Here is a 25,141-nt window from a genome sequence, read left to right on the forward strand (position 1 = left end):
GTCTGATTGTGCTGTGATTTTTGTTTTTATTGTATTATTGATTCGTCATTGTTTTAATTAATTAATTATATATACTGTACCTGTCAATGCTTTGTTATGGTACAGTACTGTGAAAACTAGTGCATATAAAAAAAAAAGACGTTACTTTATTTCAGTAATTCAGTTTAAAATGTGAAAACTTGCAAGGTTCTTTGAATGTTTTAATACACCAGATGGAAAATGATACAAGTGATGCTGCTGATATTGTTCAGACCATTTGGAACAGTTAGTGTTATTGCACAGACACTGCCAATAAATGAATCTATAAATTTGTTCACACAAATACTAAATACAGTCAAATCAAAATATTATGATCACCACCTTGTTCCTACACTCACTGTCTATCTTATTGGCTCCACTATTACTGGTGGGTCATTCTCAGGTGGTATGAGGGGGTTTTAAACACTGTGTTCACTCATTATACTGTAATGTACACTAACATTGCCCACATGATGCTGTTGGTGGGCATCATTTTATGGCATCACATCAATGTCAAAAGTCAGGGGCGCAAAATCTGTACCGTCACAACGATCGACCACCATCTCACAGCCTGTAAGTAAAAACAGCAACTTTTTCTTCCGATGGTTTTATTATAGTAAATCGTATGTTCAGCTAGGTTCAGCGCCTGGAGCGAGCCGCTCTCCGGTGGTTTTAGCCCGTGTTCAGCACCTGGAGCGAGCCGCTCTCCGGTGGTTTTAGCCCGTGTTCAGCACCTGGAGCGAGCCGCTCTCCGGTGGTTTTAGCCCGTGTTCAGCACCTGGAGCGAGCCGCTCTCCGGTGGTTGTAGCCCGTGTTCAGCACCTGGAGCGAGCCGCTATCCGGTGGTTGTAGCCCGTGTTCAGCACCTGGAGCGAGCCGCTCTCCGGTGGTTTTAGCCCGTGTTCAGCACCTGGAGCGAGCCGCTCTCCGGTGATTTTAGCCCGTGTTCAGCACCTGGAGCGAGCCGCTCTCCGGTGGTTTTAGCACGTGTTCAGCGCCTGGAGGCGCACTACCTCATTAAAAATGCAAAAGCAAGCAGACCTAAAGCAGAGAGCGCAGCAGCACACAGCCATGGTAGCTCAGCTTTTCTTTTCTGCTTTTCCAATGAATCAATGTATCTTGAAGAATCTGCTATATGCTGTTTCATGTCAGCCGTCTCTTTGTCAATGTATTCCACACAGGCTATGTGTGTTTTGACCATTATCTTCGATAGTCTCAAAACATGGTCATTGCTCTTTTCCGTTTCATTATCGATCTGTTCCCACAGTTTTCTCCAGCCTTTAGAATACGTCTCATTTGCTGCCTTCTTCTTGACTTCTAGTCTTGTTATCTGTTGCTGAGAATGTTTAAATATTATCTTTATCGCGGCAAAGATTTCATTACGCTCAGCCTCCCCCACTGATCCCATCTCTGTTGTCATCTCTGCTTTCAGTTCATTCATTGTTCTACTAGCCCTGTTCTTTACTTCCTCAATCTCATCGTCAATGTATTTTTTTTTATTTTTAGCCCACTTCTCTAACCTCTCCAGCTCACAATTCATATCTTGAATACGTTTATTGGACCTCTGCCTTTCTGTCATTATTTGATCTTGAAGTTTATTCATTTCTGAACCAGTCTCCTCCAATCTCCTTCTTATACTGGCCTCCGTTTGACTAATATATGACTGAAGACGCTTCTTTTCTATCGCTATTGTGCTTCTCATCCTGAATCCTCCTCTGCTGTATTCAGTACTTTACTGTACTTTACTGAATAGAGTGCGCAAGCTCTCTATATATATAGACAATCGTGGCTATGACGTCATAACTCGAACGGGGCAGCGTTCTGTGGGAGAGCTGCACTGCATTGTCTACACCGGTTACCATAGTGACCCCAGTGGTGGAACTGAACTGCCCCAGTTCAGCATCAGCCAGGAGCCTCCCGCTGCGTGCGGCTCGGCCAATCAGGTGGCGAGTTATGCGGGACAGAGGTGGTAGCCAATCAGAGCCAGTGTTTTTACACGTGTGCCGAAGCACACCAGTGACACTCGACACAAACGGAGAAGAGGCAGAAATGGCGAGTCAGGATCAAGATAATTTTAATTAAATTTAATTTGATAGATGTAAAGCACGTTATATAGTGTAACTGTTTACTTTTGCTTTATTTATTTTTTTATACAAAATTTAGTTTTTAAAAGGATTTTATTCTGCTCTGTTCTGATGTACAATAAATAAAAAAAGTTATGTACAAACACCTTTCTGATCTACTCATTTCAACTGACTGTGAAAACTGCTTTTTCAAAAAAAAATCCTTATATTACTTTTATTATAGAGTAATTAGTGTGATTGCAGTATGCAATCACAGTACTTTTCTTCTTAAGTCTTATTCTTCTTATTATTATTATTATTCCACCTGTTTTTTGTCCCCCTAGGCCAGAGCAACCTAGTGTGCATAGCTGAGTCATGTATTTGCACGTTGCGTAGCATATACATGTACATGCATATACATCACCTAGTAACCACCTAGCAAAACCATAGCAACCACCACAGATACCATAGCAACACCTTAGCAACCACCTAGCAACACCTTAGCAACCGCCTAGCAACCACTTAGCAACACCATAGCAACCACCATAGCAACACCTTAGCAACCACCTAGCAACACCTTAGCAACCGCCTAGCAACCACTTAGCAACACCATAGCAACCACCCCAGATACCATAGCAACACCTTAGCAACCACCTAGCAACACCTTAGCAACCACCTTAGCAACCACCTAGCAACACCTTAGCAACCACCTAGCAACCACCTAGCAACACCTTAGCAACCACCCCGGATACCATAGCAACACCTTAGCAACCACCTACCAACACCTTAGCAACCACCTAGCAACACCTTAGCAACCACCCCAGATACCATAGCAACACCTTAGCAACCACCTAGCAACCACCTAGCAACACCTTAGCAACCACCCCAGATACCATAGCAACACCTTAGCAACCACCTAGCAACACCTTAGCAACCACCTAGCAACACCTTAGCGACCACCCCGGATACCATAGCAACACCTTAGCAACCACTAGCAACACCTTAGCAACCACCTAGCAACACCTTAGCAACCACCCCAGATACCATAGCAACACCTTAGCAACCACCTAGCAACACCATAGCAACCACCCCGGATACCATAGCAACACCTTAGCAACCACCTAGCATCACCTTAGCAACCACCCCGGGAACCACAGCAACACCTTAGCAACCACCTACCAACACCTTATCAACCACCTAGCAACACCTTAGCAACCACCCCAGATACCATAGCAACACCTTAGCAACCACCTAGCAAAACCTTAGTAACCACCTAGCAACACCTTAGCAACCACCCCGGATACCATAGCAACACCTTAGCAACCACCTAGCAACACCCTAGCAACCACCCCGGATACCATAGCAACACCTTAGCAACCACCTAACAACACCTTAACAACCACCCCGGATACCATAGCAACCACCTAGCTACACCTTAGCAACCACCTAGCAACCACTTAGGAACACCCTAGCAACCAACCCAGATACCATACCAACACCTCAGCAACGACCTAGCAACACCTTAGCAACCAACAGATTCCAGCCAGCACTGCAATCACACTCACAGTTTCTGTAGGAACTGCAATCTAGTTCAGTTACTAACTCAGTTACTTTTTTTAACAAGTAGTGAGTAACCATAACTAATTACTTTTTTTAAGTAACGATCCCAACACTGCACTTCACACACCACAGACCCACCCCAAACACACCACACACTCTACACACATGCCCTACACTACAAACACACCGTACACTCACACTACACTACTCGCACCACACACTACACACACACACACACACTACACACACCACACCACACACTCCACACACCACACCACACACTCCACACACCTTAGTAACCACCTAGGAACTGCTTAGCAACACCTTGACAACCACTTTATAAATGATAGCAACTGCCTAGCAACTAGTTAGTAACACCTTAGGTACAACCTGGAAAACGTTAGCAACTGCCTAGCAAGCACTTAACAACCACTTTAGAAATGATAGCAACTGCCTAGCAACCAGTTAGCAACACCTTAGCAACCACCTGGAAAACGTTAGCAACTGCCTAGCAACCACTTAACAACCACTTTAGAAATGATAGCAACTGCCTAGCAACCAGTTAGCAACACCTTAGCAACCACCTGGAAAATGTTAGCAACTGCTTAGCAACCACTTAGCAACCACTTTAGAAATGATAGCAACTGCCTAGCAACCAGTTAGCAACACCTTAGCAACCACCTGGAAAATGTTAGCAACTGCCTAGCAACCACTTAACAACCACTTTAGAAATGATAGCAACCAGTTAGCAACACCTTAGCAACCACCTGGAAAACGTTAGCAACTGCCTAGCAACCACTTAACAACCACTTTAGAAATGATAGCAACTGCCTAGCAACCAGTTAGCAACACCTTAGCAACCACCTGGAAAACGTTAGCAACTGCCTAGCAACCACTTAACAACCACTTTAGAAATGATAGCAACTGCCTAGCAACCAGTTAGCAACACCTTAGCAACCACCTGGAAAATGTTAGCAACTGCTTAGCAACCACTTAGCAACCACTTTAGAAATGATAGCAACTGCCTAGCAACCAGTTAGCAACACCTTAGCAACCACCTGGAAAACGTTAGCAACTGCCTAGCAACCACTTAACAACCACTTTAGAAATGATAGCAACCAGTTAGTTAGTCAGAGATCTACACCTGTACAACCCGGTATTTATGTTTTTGTTGCTTATTGCTAATCTAATTCTTTTACATTGTATTTCTAGGAAGCAAACAGTGGCCTATCAGAATGTAGAGGACTCAGCGCCAGTAACGTGGACCTGTCGAGGCGCAGCTCCCTGATTGGCTAGACAGTGAGGTTGGAGGGTTGGGGTCTGAAAAAAGGGGAGGACCCAGGAGAAGAGGCTGTTTTTGCCTTGTGGAAGTGAATCTCAACCCATCACTCTTGTTTAAGTCATTCATCTTCAAATCATTTTCTTAGGAAATCATTTAAAAGCAAAAGCTTCTTTAATTTGACAAAGCTGCTGTACTACCAAATAGCTGTCTGCTTCGCTGTAAAATTACGCTAACATCGATCAAATTATTAACACATATAAAAATATTAATAGTATATTTTGCACAGATTAAGCCCAGTCCAGAACTGAACTGAACAAAACTGCACTGTTGGTGGTTTGAATGTCCTTTTAACAATAATAATAATAATAATAATAATATTCCTTTCAGTGTTAGATCAGGCTTTAATCTGTTTAAATACAGGTTAATGCAATACAAGTTCAGCATGCTGCTTACACTACACTACACTACAGGATGTCTGTCTGCACTGGAGACACCTAGTAGTGTCTCAGTCATGGCATGGGTGAAAATAGAAAAATGAATTATAAAAAAAAAACACGTTAGAATAGTTTATCATATAACAGTGAATCATACGAGAAGCATAATGTATGTAATTATAAACATTTTACCTTAATTATTAGCTGTGATCAGTTATGTTTAGGGAGGAGGTACTCTTTCAGTGTGTGTGTGTGTGTGTGTGTACACTTCACTGATAGCATGGGTGCTGTGAATGCTAACTCCACACACACGGACACACACGCACACACACAGATCACAACAGTAGTACGAGTGGTACAAAAACACTTGACTTTTGACTTTAACAAGCAGAAAAAAAAGAATTTCTTTTTAAAATTATGAGTAAAATGCCTCCACTTTAAAATGAAAGAAAGGAAAAACGTACAGAAAAAACAGTAGTGATAACTGGTAAAACCTCACTTTTGCCTTCTGATTTTTATGTATATACAGGTTTAAATTATTTATTGTTTTTTCCTTCTTTGTAAATAGCACACAGGGTTTTGTTTACACAGTAGGAGGTGGTTCTCGTTGGACGTAACTGGAAAGTTGATTTACGAGACGAAAAAAATATGGTTTTGTTACGTTTTCAAAATGCTGTTTTGTTTTGGCTGTGAAAATCAGGTAGGGAGAATGAAACTGGACGAGAGGCACATTGTGTTTACCTGATACTTTTGCTGTTCTTTTCCTTCGAGACCTTGGTACGAGCCAATGTCCAAAATGATGTTATAAAACTGGACTTTGTGTATAAATGTGTCTCTTTATTTGGGGCCCACGGTTTACCATTCTTGTTTGATCTCCTGATTTTAGTTTTTGTCATAAATTTATGTTCTGATGGCGGATTGGTTCTGTCAGTTGGGTATATAAATGATATCGATGGTTACTGAGTTATTGGGATATGTTTTTTTTGTTTTTTGTTTTTTGTGTAGGCTTTCTTTGTTGAGTTTAGTTTTTTTTTTCTCAGCCAAAATGAGCTAGTCTTAAAAACGGGGCCAATGTAGAATTTGTTCTAGTGTTCATTTGGCTTGTGACTGTGATACATTGATTGATTGGTTGATTAATTGATTTGTTGCTCAGAGCAGCACAGTACTCATGCTAGATCACGTCATGTGAGGAACGCATTAAACTGAATGTCTGTGCAGTCGTTTGGCCTCATCAAAAAAAATAATTGAAATTACAAAGGTCCCTGGTTGTACCTAGCCATACTGTACACTGTACAACAGGGGGCAAGCTTTATTGGTGAATGTTGATTGACATGCTGAATGAAGACTGTGCTACAGTGCAGAACAGAAGCAGTGTTAATAGAAAATGTTAATAGAAAGGTGCTGAAAGGTACCGGAGATGGTTTCTGATGTTCTTAGAAGGACCTGTGAATGTGTTAAGAGTTGAAGGCTGTTGGGAGTTGAAGGGCCAAGAAAGGTAGAAGAAAGGGCAGAAAGGAGATCAGGCTAGGATAAGGAATAGAAGAAGAACAGATGAGTTTACAAACTTGCTGCATTTGTTGTTTTTCACACTGTTTTTGTCTCATAAATCTACTACACAGCATTTTTAATGGAGATTTTTAATTAAAATGAAAAATAAAGTCTTTGGCTAGACTTAATCCCTATGTTTAACTGACCCATAGTGTTCAGATGCACTCTGCAGTTTCCCAATTTCTGTTAACACTCTTGATTTATCGAGTGGTGGAGGTCATGTTGGAGTTAAAACACTGCACTCCACAGAGGGACCATTAAGGTACTTATTAATGCTTTGTTTCCCAGCTCCCCATAGAATGTGACCATGCAGGTGATCTGTGATTCTTGGAGAAGTCACATGAGGAGGTGGCAGATATGCTCTTCTTCTCTTTAAAGATGGGTTTCGGTTGTGATTGGGCCAACGTCATGTATATTTCATATAAAAGGTTCAAAAGTAATAAATAAAAAGCTTCACTTTTCAAACCAATTTCATGTGGTTATTGTCTGATTGTGCTGTGATTTTTGTATTTATTGTATTATTGATTCGTCATTGTTTTAATTAATTAATTATATATACTGTACCTGTCAATGCTTTGTTATGGTACAGTACTGTGAAAACTAGTGCATATAAAAAAAAAAGACGTTACTTTATTTCAGTAATTCAGTTTAAAATGTGAAAACTTGCAAGGTTCTTTGAATGTTTTAATACACCAGATGGAAAATGATACAAGTGATGCTGCTGATATTGTTCAGACCATTTGGAACAGTTAGTGTTATTGCACAGACACTGCCAATAAATGAATCTATAAATTTGTTCACACAAATACTAAATACAGTCAAATCAAAATATTATGATCACCACCTTGTTCCTACACTCACTGTCTATCTTATTGGCTCCACTATTACTGGTGGGTCATTCTCAGGTGGTATGAGGGGGTTTTAAACACTGTGTTCACTCACTATACTGTAATGTACACTAACATTGCCCACATGATGCTGTTGTTGGTGGGCATCATTTTATGGCATCACATCAATGTCAAAAGTCAGGGGCGCAAAATCTGTACCGTCACAACGATCGACCACCATCTCACAGCCTGTAAGTAAAAACAGCAACTTTTTCTTCCGATGGTTTTATTTTAGTAAATCGTATGTTCAGCTAGGTTCAGCGCCTGGAGCGAGCCGCTCTCCGGTGGTTTTAGCCCGTGTTCAGCACCTGGAGCGAGCCACTCTCCGGTGGTTTTAGCCCGTGTTCAGCACCTGGAGCGAGCCGCTCTCCGGTGGTTGTAGCCCGTGTTCAGCACCTGGAGCGAGCCGCTCTCCGGTGCTTGTAGCCCGTGTTCAGCACCTGGAGCGAGCCGCTCTCCGGTGGTTTTAGCCCGTGTTCAGCACCTGGAGCGAGCCGCTCTCCGGTGATTTTAGCACGTGTTCAGCACCTGGAGCGAGCCGCTCTCCGGTGGTTGTAGCCCGTGTTCAGCACCTGGAGCGAGCCGCTCTCCGGTGGTTTTAGCCCGTGTTCAGCGCCTGGAGCGAGCCGCTCTCCGGTGATTTTAGCACGTGTTCAGCACCTGGAGCGAGCCGCTCTCCGGTGGTTGTAGCCCGTGTTCAGCACCTGGAGCGAGCCGCTCTCCGGTGGTTTTAGCCCGTGTTCAGCGCCTGGAGCGAGCCGCTCTCCGGTGATTTTAGCACGTGTTCAGCACCTGGAGCGAGCCGCTCTCCGGTGGTTGTAGCCTGTGTTCAGCACCTGGAGCGAGCCGCTCTCCGGTGGTTTTAGCCCGTGTTCAGCGCCTGGAGCGAGCCGCTCTCCGGTGATTTTAGCACGTGTTCAGCGCCTGGAGGCGCACTACCTCATTAAAAATGCAAAAGCAAGCAGACCTAAAGCAGAGAGCGCAGCAGCACACAGCCATGGTAGCTCAGCTTTTCTTTTCTGCTTTTCCAATGAATCAATGTATCTTGAAGAATCTGCTATATGCTGTTTCATGTCAGCCTTCTCTTTGTCAATGTATTCCACACAGGCTTTTTGTGTTCTGACCATTATCTTCATTAGTCTCAAACCATGGTCATTGCTCTTTTCCGTTTCATTATCGATCTGTTCCCGCAGTTTTCTCCAGCCTTTAGAATACGTATCATTTGCTGCCTTCTTCTTGACTTCTAGTCTTGTTATCTGTTGCTCAGAATGTTTAAATATTATCTCTATCGCGGCAACGATTTCATTACGCTCAGCCTCCCCCACTGATCCCATCTCTGTTTTCATCTCTGCTGTCAGTTCATTCATTGTTCTACTAGCCCTGTTATTTACTTCCTCAATCTCATCGTCAATGTATTTTATTTTATTTTCAGCCCACTTCTCTAACCTCTCCAGCTCACAATGCATATCTTGAATACGTTTATTGGACCTCTGCCTTTCTGTCATTATTTGATCGTGAAGTTTATTCAATTCTGAATTATTCTCCTCCAATCTCCTTCTTATACTGGCCTCCGTTTGACTAATATATGACTGAAGACGCTTCTTTTCTATCGCTATTGTGCTTCTCATCCTGAATCCTCCTCTGCTGTATTCAGTACTTTACTGTACTTTACTGAATAGAGTGCACAAGCTCTCTATATATATAGACAATCGTGGCTATGACGTCATAACTCGAACGGGGCAGCGTTCTGTGGGAGAGCTGCACTGCATTGTCTACACCGGTTACCATAGTGACCCCAGTGGTGGAACTGAACTGCCCCAGTTCAGCATCAGCCAGGAGCCTCTCGCTGCGTGCGGCTCGGCCAATCAGGTGGCGAGTTATGCGGGACAGAGGTGGTAGCCAATCAGAGCCAGTGTTTTTACACGTGTGCCGAAGCACACCAGTGACACTCGACACAAACGGAGAAGAGGCAGAAATGGCGAGTCAGGATCAAGATAATTTAATTAAATTTAATTTGATAGATGTAAAGCACGTTATATAGTGTAACTGTTTACTTTTGCTTTATTTATTTTTTTATACAAAATTTAGTTTTTAAAAGGATTTTATTCTGCTCTGTTCTGATGTACAATAAATAAAAAAAGTTATGTACAAACACCTTTCTGATCTACTCATTTCAACTGACTGTGAAAACTGCTTTTTCAAAAAAAAATCCTTATATTACTTTTATTATAGAGTAATTAGTGTGATTGCAGTATGCAATCACAGTACTTTTCTTCTTAAGTCTTATTCTTCTTCTTATTATTATTATTCCACCTGTTTTTTGTCCCCCTCGGCCAGAGCAACCTAGTGTGCATAGCTGAGTCATGTATTTGCACGTTGCGTAGCATATACATGTACATGCATATACATCACCTAGTAACCACCTAGCAAAACCATAGCAACCACCACAGATACCATAGCAACACCTTAGCAACCACCTAGCAACACCTTAGCAACCGCCTAGCAACCACTTAGCAACACCATAGCAACCACCATAGCAACACCTTAGCAACCACCTAGCAACACCTTAGCAACCGCCTAGCAACCACTTAGCAACACCATAGCAACCACCCCAGATACCATAGCAACACCTTAGCAACCACCTAGCAACACCTTAGCAACCACCTAGCAACACCTTAGCAACCACCTTAGCAACCACCTAGCAACACCTTAGCAACCACCCCGGATACCATAGCAACACCTTAGCAACCACCTACCAACACCTTAGCAACCACCTAGCAACACTTTAGCAACCACCCCAGATACCATAGCAACACCTTAGCAACCACCTAGCAACACCTTAGCAACCACCCCAGATACCATAGCAACACCTTAGCAACCACCTAGCAACACCTTAGCAACCACCCCGGATACCATAGCAACACCTTAGCAACCACTAGCAACACCTTAGCAACCACCTAGCAACACCTTAGCAACCACCCCAGATACCATAGCAACACCTTAGCAACCACCTAGCAACACCATAGCAACCACCCCGGATACCATAGCAACACCTTAGCAACCACCTAGCAACACCTTAGCAACCACCCCGGATACCACAGCAACACCTTAGCAACCACCTAGCAACACCTTAGCAACCACCCCAGATACCATAGCAACACCTTAGCAACCACCTAGCAAAGCCTTAGTAACCACCTAGCAACACCTTAGCAACCACCCCGGATACCATAGCAACACCTTAGCAACCACCTAGCAACACCCTAGCAACCACCCCGGATACCATAGCAACACCTTAGCAACCACCTAACAACACCTTAGCAACCACCCCGGATACCATAGCAACCACCTAGCAACACCTTAGCAACCACCTAGCAACCACTTAGGAACACCCTAGCAACCAACCCAGATACCATACCAACACCTCAGCAACGACCTAGCAACACCTTAGCAACAACCTAGCAACACCTTAGCAACACCTTAGCAACCAACAGATTCCAGCCAGCACTGCAATCACACTCACAGTTTCTGTAGGAACTGCAATCTAGTTCAGTTACTAACTCAGTTACTTTTTTTAACAAGTAGTGAGTAACCATAACTAATTACTTTTTTTAAGTAACGATCCCAACACTGCACTTCACACACCACAGACCCACCCCAAACACACCACACACTCTACACACATGCCCTACACTACAAACACACCGTACACTCACACTACACTACTCGCACCACACACTACACACACCACACACACACTACACACACCACACCACACACTCCACACACCACACCACACACTCCACACACCTTAGTAACCACCTAGGAACTGCTTAGCAACACCTTGACAACCACTTTATAAATGATAGCAACTGCCTAGCAACTAGTTAGTAACACCTTAGGTACAACCTGGAAAACGTTAGCAACTGCCTAGCAAGCACTTAACAACCACTTTAGAAATGATAGCAACTGCCTAGCAACCAGTTAGCAACACCTTAGCAACCACCTGGAAAACGTTAGCAACTGCCTAGCAACCACTTAACAACCACTTTAGAAATGATAGCAACTGCCTAGCAACCAGTTAGCAACACCTTAGCAACCACCTGGAAAATGTTAGCAACTGCTTAGCAACCACTTAGCAACCACTTTAGAAATGATAGCAACTGCCTAGCAACCAGTTAGCAACACCTTAGCAACCACCTGGAAAACGTTAGCAACTGCCTAGCAACCACTTAACAACCACTTTAGAAATGATAGCAACCAGTTAGCAACACCTTAGCAACCACCTGGAAAACGTTAACAACTGCCTAGCAACCACTTAACAACCACTTTAGAAATGATAGCAACTGCCTAGCCACCAGTTAGCAACACCTTAGCAACCACCTGGAAAACGTTAGCAACTACCTTGCAACCACTCAGCAACCATGTGTAATATGTTACCAACTACCTAGCAACTGTGGTGTATTAAAATGGTAAAACACTGTATTCCATATGAAAATCTATAAGGAGTCTGTGCTGTAAGAGAATACTGGGTCATTCGGTTTGTCTGGAGTACTGGGTTTGCCTGAAGTGAGGGTCCCGGGGTGGATGTTGAAATGTGGTCCGAGGGCCAAAAACACCTCTCATCTGTTTGTACTTTAAACTTCTGGAACTATGCCTGGAACATATATGTCCTTTTATGGTAAAGAGATATGTGATATGCCTTGGGCTAATGTATAAATCCCTGGGAGCACAAAGAAAGAGAGAGAGAGATTTTTGGACACCTTGGATCGGGAACTTTTCTTTCTCCACTGTAACTTCTGGAAACCTGTTATAATAAAACCTAACCTGATTGATAAAAAGAGAAGACAGTGTGTTAAGTCTCATTTCTTCAAGAACCATCCTTAAAGAGAAGACACCACACAACCACTTAGCAACCATTTGGAATATGTTAGCAACTGCTTAGCAACCACTTAAGAAATTATAGCAACTGCCTAGCAACCAGTTAGCAACACCTTAGCAACCACCTGAAAAACATTAGCAACTGCTTAGCAACCACTTAGCAACAATGTGAAATACGTTAGCAACTGCCTAGCAACAACTTAGCAACCACTTTAGAAATGATAGCAACTGCCTAGCAACCAGTTAGCAACACCTTAGCAACCACATGGAAAACGTTAGCAACTACCCCACACACTCCACACCCCACACCACACACACTCCACACCCCACCCCACGCACTACACACCCCACATACTCCACACCCCAACCCACGCACTCCACACCACACACACTACACACCCCACGCACTCCACACCACACTCCACTCCACACACACTCCACACCCCACACACCACACACACTCCACACCCCAAGAACACCACACACTCCACACCCCACCCCACACACTGCACGCACTCCACAACCCACGCACTCCACACCCCACACAACACACACTCCACACCCCAACCCACACACTCTACACAAAACGTTAGCAACTGCCTAGCAACCACTTATCAACCACTTTAGAAATTATAGCAACTGCCTAGCAACCAATTAGCAACACCTTAGCAATCACCAGGAAAACGTTTGCAACTGCCTAGCAACCACTTAGCAACCACTTTAGAAAGTATAGCAACTGCCTAGCAACCAGTTAGCAACACCTTAGCAACCACCTGGAAAACGTTAGCAACTGCCTAGCAACCACTTTGGAAATTATAGCAACTGCCTAGCAACCACTTAGCAACACCTAAGCAACCACCAGGAAAACGTTAGCAACTGCCTAGCAACCACTTAGCAACCACTTTAGAAAGTATAGCAACTGACTAGCAACCAGTTACCTGCCTACACAACCTTCCATCACGTATTTTAATCACTTCCATCAGTTCATTTTAAAGTATAAAATCAGCTTGGGCCAGGCTAATTCCAGGTTTTCTTTAAATTAGAAGACTAGAGCTCTTTATCTGATGTGAATTTTTTCTGGTCCAAGATGAAAAAGTCCTTGAAAATCACACTGGAACATCCGCTTTATTTTCATTTTTTTGGTGCATTATGGCTCGGTGTGCCATGTTGCCAGTTCATTTTAAAGTATAAAATCAGCTCGGGCCAGGCTAATTCTAGGTTTTCCTTAAAGTAGAAGACTATATGTAACAGAGTAAGAAAATCCCTTTGTTTTAAATTAATTTCATTAAATTAGACTATTTTAATACTCTAAAATGGAGTTTTGGCGGCCCCTACTGGTAAGTGGTGAACTGCAGTTACGCTGTTTGATCCTCCTGAGCCACCGTCCCTCAGCAGCAGTCTCTGATTCTCTGTGCTGCGGGTAGGTGCTGTGCTCCGTGATTTATTAATAAATAACGTTAAAAACTTGTTTTAGGTTAAAAATTCTGCTCTAACTACGGTTATTACTGTTTATGAGTCTATTTCTCGCTCCTCTGTTAAAAGTTGGGTGAGATTCACACGAGGCTCCGTTTTTCCCTCCATTTTCTGTCCTTTGTTAATGAGATATATTTTTATTTATTTACCAGCTGGCAGTAACTGCAGTAAGCCACTGCACCACAACAGAAGTAAAAATATTTACAATTGTTTTCCAGAATAAAGGTGGATGAAGCATGAGAGAGGGTGTGCGTGTGTTGCTGTCCTATTGTTGAGGGGTGAAACAAGCTGGTTCTGCTGACGGGTCCACACACGGCCGTGCATCCGTCACATATACATACAACTCTTTGTCCAATATGGAATTGATCTGGCCCAAAATGAAAAAGTCCTTCAAAATCACACTGGAATCACTGGCTTTATTTTCAATTGTTCATGCATTATGGCTCAGTATGCCATGTTTCCAGTTCATTTTAAAGTATAAAATCAGCTTGGGTCAGACTAATTTCAGGTTTTTCTTAAATAGAAGACTAGAGCTCTTCATATCATGTGTATTTGGTCTGGCCCAAGATGAAGAAAATCCTTTAAAATCACACTGGATCATCTGCCTCATATTTTTTTAAGCCCAATGTCTTTTTAAATAGAATTTTATTTTATTATTTTATTTTATTATATATTAAGTTATTAATTAGATATTCAATCATGAAAATAAATATTTCACAGTATACAATTAGCTCAGGCCAGGGTAATGCCAGATTGTCCTTAAAGAAGGAGGCTAATTCTCTATTTAATATATTTTCTACTTAGGAAATGAATGAATTACACTAGAACAGAACATTCATGTTGTAATTCATGTTCAGTAAAACTGAAGAAAATAAGTGATGGAAGGTTGTGTATATAAAATTACGTTTATTAACATATTGTATATTTACATTGTTTATAAACAGCTGTACTGCTTTCCTTCATTCTATCTCCTTCAGTGTTGATCTGTAATATAAAATGCGGAACAGCGGGTGTTTGTGAACGCTCCCTTTACTTCACGGTGGTTCAGTGAAGCGGCAGCTGCGAATATCAAACCAACTTCAGCCGGGGAATACGAGGCTGCGAATATAGAGCCAAACGAATCTGGAGCTGCGAATATCAAACCAACTTCAGCCTCGTCGATCTACGTGCGGAGCAGCAGTGTGAAGCATAGATATCTTATACATAGATGCAAGGACGGATTAAGGATTATCATGGTTTTGAGCATTTTACTAGGATGTTTTTCTTTTTCTGTTATGAATGATTTGTATTGTATCAATTCATCCGCCAGGCTCATGTTCAGATCTGAAGGATATGCTGCAGCGAGTGAGTTAGCCTTTAAAGTGAGCTCACTGTTGGACATATTGTCAGGCATGAAAAGAACATCAAATAGCTCAGTTAAGTGTGTGTATGCATTCAAACGGTGGTTGAGACAGGACAAAAGTTTGTCAATGACAACATTGAAAGTTTCAATCCGAAACTTGTCTTTTCCGTTAAATGCTACACCTGGCTCTGCACTATCATCAGACATAATTTTGCACTTCTTTGTACGCTGGAGGTCATGCCTGTACTCTTGGGAGACAGCAGTGGTGACATTTAAAGCTGCCCCTTCAAACTCCTCAAAGTTATCTCTCTGTGCTGCCACAAAGTCTCGAAAAGACAAGAGAAGTTGTGTAGCTGTACATATGTCAATATCATGCTTCTGCAGCTGCAGGCTTGTGGCTTGGAACCTCTGTAGTATTGTGTCCCAGAAGTATGCCACTTCGAGTTACACATTTCTCCTCCATATCTTTAGACATTTCATTCAATGCCTCTCTCAGTTGTGCATAATATTTCCAAAGAGCCTTAGTTGACTCAGCTCGTGTGCTCCATCGAGTACCTGACAGTAGGGCTGCCACGATTAGTCGACTAGTCACGATTATGTCGACTATTAAAATAGTCGACGACTAATTTAATAGTCGATTAGTCTTTTTTTTTTTTTTCTTTGTTTTTCTCTCCAAACTGCTGCGACTGCCTTTCTGTCCTGGACGCACATGCGCAGTAGTGGAAACCGGGGTAGGTAGTGGACGACATCTCAGGACATTATACAGACAGGCTCTGGTTTCATGGCTACCCCGCTACAGAACTCAAAAGTGTGGGATCACCAAGAAAATAAAAGTGAAACGCGTGCAATGCAATATCTGCAATGAAGAACTTGCCTTCCTCGGCAGCACAACCGCGATGCACGAGCACCTGAAAAGGAGGCATGTTGTGGCTGATTAAATGACGAAGAAGCTAAATTGCTATTTAGCTGCTAAAATTAGCGTAAACAGAGCGTTAACTTAGTACTTAACTTACTCATCTTGATAGCTTTAAAACAGAGGTCACTAATAGGCGGACCGCGATCCAGATCCGGACCCAGACGTTGTCACAAATGCCGTCCCAAACCGATAAACTACAGAGAAAGATTTCATTCTGACAGTGGCTTCTGTTTTCAGTGCTTTTCGGTGCAGTAAACTCACAGATCAGTCATGTGTGGTGTAAAATCACCAAACGCTCTCCTCTGCCAATCAGATCTGTGCAGACCGCTGCCCTGGCTAGTGAATTGGGACGCGGACAGGGAAAAACGCCTTTATAAAGAGATAGGGAGCCCAAGAACTGGCAGAAAAACAAGATCGGGCAGAAACTAAAGACACACTGAGTGCGACAGAGAGACGGTAATGTACACAATATCTGGACAGAGAGGCATTTTTATTAATATACTTTTTTTTCATAATAGTTCAAACAACCTCACGGTTGAGATGTTTCATAAATGCCAGTGCCTTATCCTTATTTTACACAGTTGTTTACACTTTATGCTAAACAGTAAAATGATTGTCTGTTACAACAAGCTGCATATTTCATTAAAGGTTTAATGAACTATGATTTTAATTGTTTTTATTTTTAGTTAGCATATAGCTGAAATCTAATGATGGTTGTATAATAGCAGCTGCATTCTATTGTGATAAACTGTGTTTTATATTCAATTAACGTATGATCCGATTAGTCGACTAATCATAAAAAATAATCGGTGATTAGTCGACTATAAAAATAATCGTTTGTGGCAGCCCTACCTGACAGTGATTTCAGAGTGAGTTTGATATCAGTATCACGGAAAACCTTTCCCCACCTGTGTGTAGATGATGCACAAAATGTGTACATTGCCTGTACAAGGTCAAAAAAACGTCCAGCGTCTGGGCTACTGTCAACAGCATTGACACCAACTAAATTCAGTGAATGTGCTGCACAGGGGACATAACATATCAAAGGGTTTCTTTGTTTAAGATGAGCTTGGACTCAGTTGTACTTTCCCGACATGTTACTTGCATTATCATATGACTGGCCCCTACAGTTGGATAAGTCTAGGCTCAGGTTCTCCACCATAGCAACAACACACTCTGCCAAACTGTCCCCACTATGGTTTTCAATAGGCTCAAAAGCTAGAAAACGCTCAACTACATGTCCGTCATTATTAAGAAACCTGAAAATAAAAGTAAGTTGGTCCACATGAGCAAGGTCTGGAGTGGAGTCAACTACAACCCCTGGCAAAAAGTATGGAATCACCAGTCTTGGATGAGCACTCCTTCAGACATTTCATTTTGTAAAACAAACTCTGATCAAAAACATGATACAAAAATAAGGTCATTCCAAAGTGCAACTTGTTGGCTTTCAGGAACACTCAAAGAAATGAAGAAAAAACATTGTGGAAGTCAGTGAATGTTACTTTTATTGACCAACCACAGGGAAAAAAATATGGAATCACTCAATTCTGAGGAAAAAAGTATGGAATCACTCAAATTGAAGGTAGAAAATAAGGACACACCCAGTCAATTTCCTTTCCCTAAATGGACACCTGCCTCAGATTAGATCTGCTCGTTAGTCTGCAGTTAAAAACACCTGCAGTCATGACACCTTGGAGGGCTGCTGGACGAATTAGAGTGGCAAGAACCATGGCTCCAACAAGAGAAATGTCTCTTGAAACAAAAGAGAGGATTGTGAAACTTCTTGAAGAAGGTAACTCTTCATGCATGGTTGCTAAAGATGTGGGCTGTTCACAGTCAGCTGTATCCAAGATATGGACCAAATACAAACAGCATGGAATGGTTGTTAAAGCCAAGCGTACTGGTAGACCGAGAAAGACATCAAAGCGTCAAGACAAGCAACTTAAGGCCATTTGTCTTGAAAAAGTACAACTAAACAGATGAAGCATAAATGGGAAGAAGCTGGAGCCAATGTATGTGACCGAACCGTAAGAAATCGCCTAAAGGAAACAGGAAAGCTAAAAGAAAACCATCATCGACACCTAAACATAAAAGAACAAGACTGCAGTGGGCTAAGGAGAGGCAATCATGGACTGTGGATGACTGGATGAAAGTTATCTTCAGTGATGAGTCAAGAATCTGCATTGGACAAGGTGGTGATGCTGGAACTTTTGTTTGGTGCCGTTCCAGTGAGATTTATGAAGAGGCCTGCCTGAAGAAAACAACCAAATTTCCACAGTCCTTGATGATATGGGGCTGCATGTCAGGCAAAGGCACTGGGGAGATGACTGTGGTTAATTCTTCTATCAATGCACAAGTTTACGTTGACATTTTGGACAGTTTTCTCATCCCTTCAATTGAACAGATGTTTGGAGATAATGAAATAATTTTCCAAGATGACAATGCATCGTGCCATAGGGCAAAAACAGTGAAGGCATTCCTTGGAGAAAGACACATTCAGTCGATGTCATGGCCTGCAAATAGTCCAGATCTCAACCCAATTGAAAACCTGTGGTGGAAATTGAAAAAAATGGTCCACAAGAAGGCTCCGACCTGCAAAGCTGATCTGGCAACTGCTATCAAAGAGAGTTGGCACCAAATTGATGCAGAATACTGTTTGTCACTCATCAAGTCCATGCCTCAGAGACTGAAAGCCGTTATAAAAGCCAAAGGTGGTGCAACTAAATACTAGTGATGTATTTTGAATCATCTTTTGTGTATCTGTTTTTCATGATTCCATACTTTTTTCCTCAGAATTGAGTGATTCCATATTTTTTTCCCTGTGGTTGGTCAATAAAAGTAACATTCACTGACTTCCACAATGTTTTTTCTTCATTTCTTTGGGTGTTCCTGAAAGCCAACAAGTTGCACTTTGGAATGACCTTATTTTTGTATCATGTTGTTGATCAGAGTTTGTTTTACAGAATGAAATGTCTGAAGGAGTGCTCATCCAAGACTGGTGATTCCATACTTTTTGCCAGGGGTTGTAGCTCATCATCTCCCCTGAAAGCAAGTCCCCTCTCCCCCAAAAACTGGGTGACTGCAACAACTCTTTTCAAAACTTACCGCCAGTATTGTCTTTCTGCATCAATTTGTTTGACAATATCAGAATCAATTGTTGCTGTGCCTCTGGAGCGATTATATAATGCTAGCATGCAAGCCCTATGCTCCACACTCCCCTCATGCTCACCAATCCGCTCTGAATGTTTCCAGTCAGAAAATCCATGAACAAAAGTATTGTGCTTACTGGAAAACAGTTCCCATAGGAAAGAAAAATTAAAAAGTAGATTTCCTTAATGTCTCTGTTGTTTCTCCTAGACAGATATGAGTTTAGAAGGAAACTCAAGAGAGATTTGACTTTAAATCTCCTGCTGCTCAGATGTTTCTCCTGAGACTTCCATAATCTCACATGGGTCTCCTCCTGAGTTTTACTACAGATCTCAATACAGTCTCACATTGTGCTCAGATTTGACAAAAAACATAACAGTAATAGTTTAATAAATTCGGAATAGCACAATATTTAGTTTAAAAATAGATTAAATTGAGAAAAGAAAGAGATGTCTTCAAATATCCTATGCTTCTGAAACCAATTTCTCGATTTTGACTCCTAAAAAGTATCTAATGTCTAATTTTTGTCTAAATCTATTTCTCCTAAGCAATTTTAGGTGAAACATCTGTGACAAAGTTGATATCTAAATGAGACATAAGGGAGGTCACAAATATGTCTCCTGAGACATCATAGAGCAACATTTAAGCAATAAAATTTTCCTCTGGGTTACACACAGCCAGTTGAAGGAGAGTAAAGTAGCCACTGCCTAGTCACAGTTTGCCCGTTGGGTAGAGAGCAACTGAGTAGAGCATTTGTAAAGCTCCTACTGGTACCCCCAATGCCTCTATCCCTGACTGAGGCTGGGTACTTAGCACTTCTGTTTTGAAATGCAGTTTCTCCTCTACTAACAAGAATCTACTTGACTTGGTTGGTAATGGTACTGGGCCATAAAGCAGGGTCGTTGACCGTTTCACACCAGGAGTTGGGGTACATGCCCTCCTCATTTGAAAAAACGACACTCACACGATGCAGCTGGCTGGTCTGATTGTGGGTCTGACACACCTGCAACTTTCCTTTCATGGTCTTTCTGCTGCTGGTCTGTGGTAGCCTGCCAGGGCTGGCATTCCTGCTCTGCACCTGACTGGGTCTGCAAAGGTAAGCTAAGGCAGTGGTGATCACATCGTCATTGCTAGAACTCTGATCACTGCTAACATTAGCAATACTTGTCTCACTCATATCCAGCGGTTTCTCAAAGAAGTTTGAGATCAAAGGTACGCTTTTCAGGAAATCTGCCTGATTTGCTTCCTTAATCTTTTTTGCTTTTCTTTTTGAGGCACCACTTTTTTTGTTTGGGATCCATGTTATTAATGACAAGTGTTTCTTAAGATGCAAATATAGAAGCTTGTCTTGCAAATTCCTATTCCTATCCAATACTTACTATGTTGTTTCTATGTTGTATGTTCAGGAAAAAATACAATCACAAAATTGTAGAACCAGATACAATATGTAATTAAAAAAAAGGCTGACCTATAACTATTTAGCTATAGTTTGTTGTTATTGTAAATGTATTGTATGTATGTAAAGCTTACACTTCTACTATTATCAATAATGTAATATGCAAATAACAATAAGCTTTTAAAAAAGCTGTGAGTTGCTAGTTAGCAACGTTACACTAGCCTTGAAAAAGGCTGTGAACCTTTCAAAGTTTAATATAGTAAATATAGTAATGTAATATTATATCATGTAATATAATACTGTATAATATAATAAGCCTTATAATAAGTATAAAGGGCAATGAGCCTTTAAAAAGGCTGTTGGTTGCTGATCTGGTAATAGCAAGGTAAAAGTTGTAGTAAAAGCACAGAGCAAGTTCGCAAGCTGAACTGTCTGAATGTGAGAAGTTTTGATACTGGCAGGGGGTTTTATATAGATCTTGCATATTCACTTGGAAGTTCTCGCAACACCTGATTGGCTCAGCCCCAGTGTGAATTTAGGGCAATGTAACAGTTTTTCACCACTGAGTGAGAGGTTGGGGGAGGGGCAGCCACTATCTACTACAAAAATGCTGTTTTCTCAATTACTGAGCAAGAGCTTCAAGATAAAATTAACAGACTAAAACCAAACAAGGCATCAGGGCCTGACGGCATCCTAAATGAGATGCTAAAATACACAAGTTCAAAATTTCAATTGGCCATAATAAAGCTGTTCAATTTAGTTCTGAGTGTAGGGTACTTCCCTGAAATCTGGAACTATGGACTAATAACACCAATCTTTAAAAATGGAGATAAATTCGACCCTAATAATTACCGAGGCATCTGTGTGAACAGTAATCTGGGGAAGTTGATGTGCAGCATCTTAAATTCTAGACTTTTAAACTTCCTTATGAAACACAATGTCTTGAGTAGAAGTCAGATTGGATTCCTACCAAATTACCGCACCACTGATCATATTTACACCCTACACACCCTAATTGATAAATATGTTACCCAAAATAAATCCAAAATTTTTGCATGTTTTATTGATTTCAAAAAGGCGTTTGATTCTATTTGGCATCCTGGATTATTATACACTCTGCTAGAGAGCGGTGTAGGGGGTAAAACATATGATCTGATTAAATCAATGTACGCAGGAAACAGATGCGGAATAAAAATTGGCAACAAACAAACAAACTCCATCTCTCAGGAGCGCGGCGTGAGACAGGGCTGCAGCCTGAGTCCAACACTTTTTAATGTTTATATTAACGAATTGGCAAAAATATTACAACGATCTACAGCTCCCGGTCTCACTCTGCACGACTCAGAGATCAAATTCCTGCTCTACGCAGACGACCTGGTCCTGCTGTCCCCCACAGAGCAGGGTCTACAGCAGAACCTGGACCTGCTGGAGCAGTACTGCCAGACCTGGGCCCTGGCAGTAAACCTAAAAAAGACAAATACTTTAGTATTTCAAAAAAGATCCAGATCTCAGGGATCACAACACACATTTAGGTTAGGAAAAGAGGTGATCAATCACTCCTCTAACTATAACTATTTAGGTATTAAAATCAGTTCTACAGGGAATTTTCATCAGGCAGTGGGTGAACTGAGAGAAAAAGCACACAGAGCTTTCTACGCCATAAAACGACAAATCTTTGCAGAAATTACAATCAGAATATGGATTAAAATATTTGAATCTGTAATTGAACCCATCGCCCTTTATGGCAGTGAAGTGTGGGGTCCGCTTACAAATCAACAATTTGAAAAATGGGACAAACACCCATTTGAGACTCTGCATACAGAATTCTGTAAAAACATTCTAAAGGTGCACCGACACACCACCAACAACGCATGCAGAGCAGAATTAGGCCAATATCCTCTCCTCTTAAAAATACAGAAACGGGCGATCAAATTCTGGAAACACCTGAAACACAGCGACCCCCACTCACATCATTATAAAGCTCTGCAGTACCAAGAGTTGAGCAAAGACAACAATCCCCTCACTCAGCTGGTCCAACCAAGTTACAGCTAATCTGAGAGAAGCGTACCTGCATTATTGGGTAACTCAAACTAAAACCCAGAGTAAGATGCAGTGCTATTTGGCCCTAAAGAGACAGTACACTGTGGGGGAGTACCTGAGCACAGTGACTGATCTGAAAATGAGGTCCACCTTGACCAGGTACAGACTCCGGCCGGCACAAGAGATCCTGGGTGCCTCCGGAAAACAGAACATGCCAGCTGTGCAACCAAAACACACCAGAGACAGAGCTGCACTTTCTGACAGAATGCCCCAAATACACTGAGATTTGCAAAGAATTCTACAAAAAATTCAGTAATAAACACCCCCAGTTTACCCGCCTTACAGACCCAGAGAAACTCCCCTATCTGTTAGGAGAGAAAAGAGAGAGCTGCACTCTTGCAGCCCAATACATCACAGCCTGTCACCGAGAGAGAGACAGAGAGTGACCATATCATACTAAATATCACATTAACACACACACACACACGCAAATGCACACGCACACTATACACACACACACACACACACACACAAACAATTTTAGTTAATTTGTCTCATTACTTCTTTCACTAATTATATTATGCTTTATTATTATTTATTTATTATTATCTATTTTATCTTTATATATTTATTTAATTTTTGCATTGTTTTAAAATGTAGAATCTGTTCTGTTCTACATTCTAGAAATTGTTAATCCCTGAATCAGTTCTATACTTTTACTTTACTGTTAAATCTGTATAACTCAGGCTTTGGCAACACAAATGTAGTGCTATTTGTCATGCCAATAAAGCACCTTGAATTGAATTGAATTGAATTGAGAGAGTGAGAGAGAGAGAGAGAGAGAGAGAGAGAGAGGCATGGATAGGGAGACAGGGGAAAGGTTTTGAGTATATTAAAAATGCTGTGTTAATGATATTAAATCAAGTTTAATTATTGTCAAGACCCCTTCACACTGCCTTGAAACATGTCAAGTCATGTCAAACTGTGATTGAATAGTCATTGAATAACAAGCTGAATAAAATATGTTTTCCAATAAATAATCCTCAAACAAAATATCAGGGTTACACGCACACGCAGCCACAGCTACTACAACAAAACCACTTGCTGTTTCATTATCTCTTTATTGTTGTTTATTAAAGGGGAAACGTGAAACTAGTCAAATGGCTTGTTGTATTCACATAAGTGAAATCACACCCTTGGCCAAATTCACTCAATTTAATCGGTGTCAAAGATAGCATTCATCAGACAAGCAATTTTGTCTTAAATTTAAATAATTGCAAAATTGCTAGATTAATTTGTGTCTCTGCACTTAAGAGAAATTGAACATAATAATTTTGAAACAATACAAATTCATAAACATTAAGTAAGGGCCTGAATTTTTAGGTCCCTAGAAAGTCAAGGAGGCATGGTAAACGACTTCTATGGAAGTCAAGGGCCCCATAGCAGGAGCCCTCGTGATCAAGGGCCCTCTAATGGTATGCCCTGCTCTTCTCTAGGTCCCCCTGGTAGGGGCTCTCATAACCAGGGCCCTCTAAAAATATGCCCCCCTCTTTCCTAGGACCCCTAATAGCCAGAAGTCGAAGTCAGAGCAGTGCCACAACGCCTCAAAAAGGGCCCAAAAGCATGGCTAGGAGCCCCAAAAGCATGGCTAGGGCCGCCAAGAGGCCCTGGGGTCAAATCTCTAATAGTCAGAGGATCCTTAAAATGGAGGGCCCTCTGTAATAAAAATATATTCTACCATAAATGTTGATAGGCATCGCAAAAAGTTTTCGGCCTCTGGCTGGCCCCACTGGCCCGGTCAGTAATCCAGCCATGCATAGATGCCGCATCGACTGACGCCGTCTATTGGAGCTGAACTGCCTGACAAGCAGCTGGCACCCATTAGGTGCAAGGGCTCATATATGTATATGTATATAATATAAAAAACAGTGTATGTTACGCTTGAATAATATATGGACAACAATTGTCGTTTATTAATATTAATTCTTTGCATTATTTAAGGTCTGAAAGCTCAGTATCATTTTTGTTATTTCAGCCATTTCTCATTTTCTGCAAATCTCTTAATAAAAAAAAAATTGGAATTTGGGTAAAAATGTTGTCTGTAGTTAGATAGAATAGAATAAAACAACAACATTCATAGACCTGTAAATAGCTAAA

At 41.6% G+C, this 25,141-nt stretch overlaps 2 long non-coding RNA genes across 20 annotated transcripts; both read right to left on the bottom strand.

Moving 5' to 3' along the window:
- Window positions 1–288: 288 nt before the first annotated feature.
- LOC125804000 (uncharacterized) lies at window positions 289–2,545 on the bottom strand. The gene is made up of 2 exons (XR_007440515.1): window positions 885–2,545; window positions 289–840 (listed from the first exon to the last, which is right to left on the bottom strand). It is a non-coding gene; the product is annotated as an uncharacterized LOC125804000 (long non-coding RNA).
- A 3,593-nt stretch (window positions 2,546–6,138) lies between these two features.
- On the bottom strand, window positions 6,139–9,790 carry LOC125803999 (uncharacterized). Of its 19 annotated transcripts, none has more exons than XR_007440512.1 (4): window positions 8,629–9,790; window positions 8,497–8,540; window positions 8,365–8,408; window positions 6,139–8,100 (listed from the first exon to the last, which is right to left on the bottom strand). It is a non-coding gene; the product is annotated as an uncharacterized LOC125803999 (long non-coding RNA). The 19 variants fall into 19 exon arrangements; XR_007440509.1 differs by having other exon boundaries at window positions 6,139–8,276; XR_007440514.1 differs by lacking the exon at window positions 8,497–8,540.
- Between the last annotated feature and the right edge of the window lie 15,351 nt (window positions 9,791–25,141).

The sequence above is a fragment of the Astyanax mexicanus genome, chromosome 8 (genome assembly GCF_023375975.1).
Source record: "Astyanax mexicanus isolate ESR-SI-001 chromosome 8, AstMex3_surface, whole genome shotgun sequence".
NCBI lineage: Eukaryota > Metazoa > Chordata > Actinopteri > Characiformes > Acestrorhamphidae > Astyanax > Astyanax mexicanus.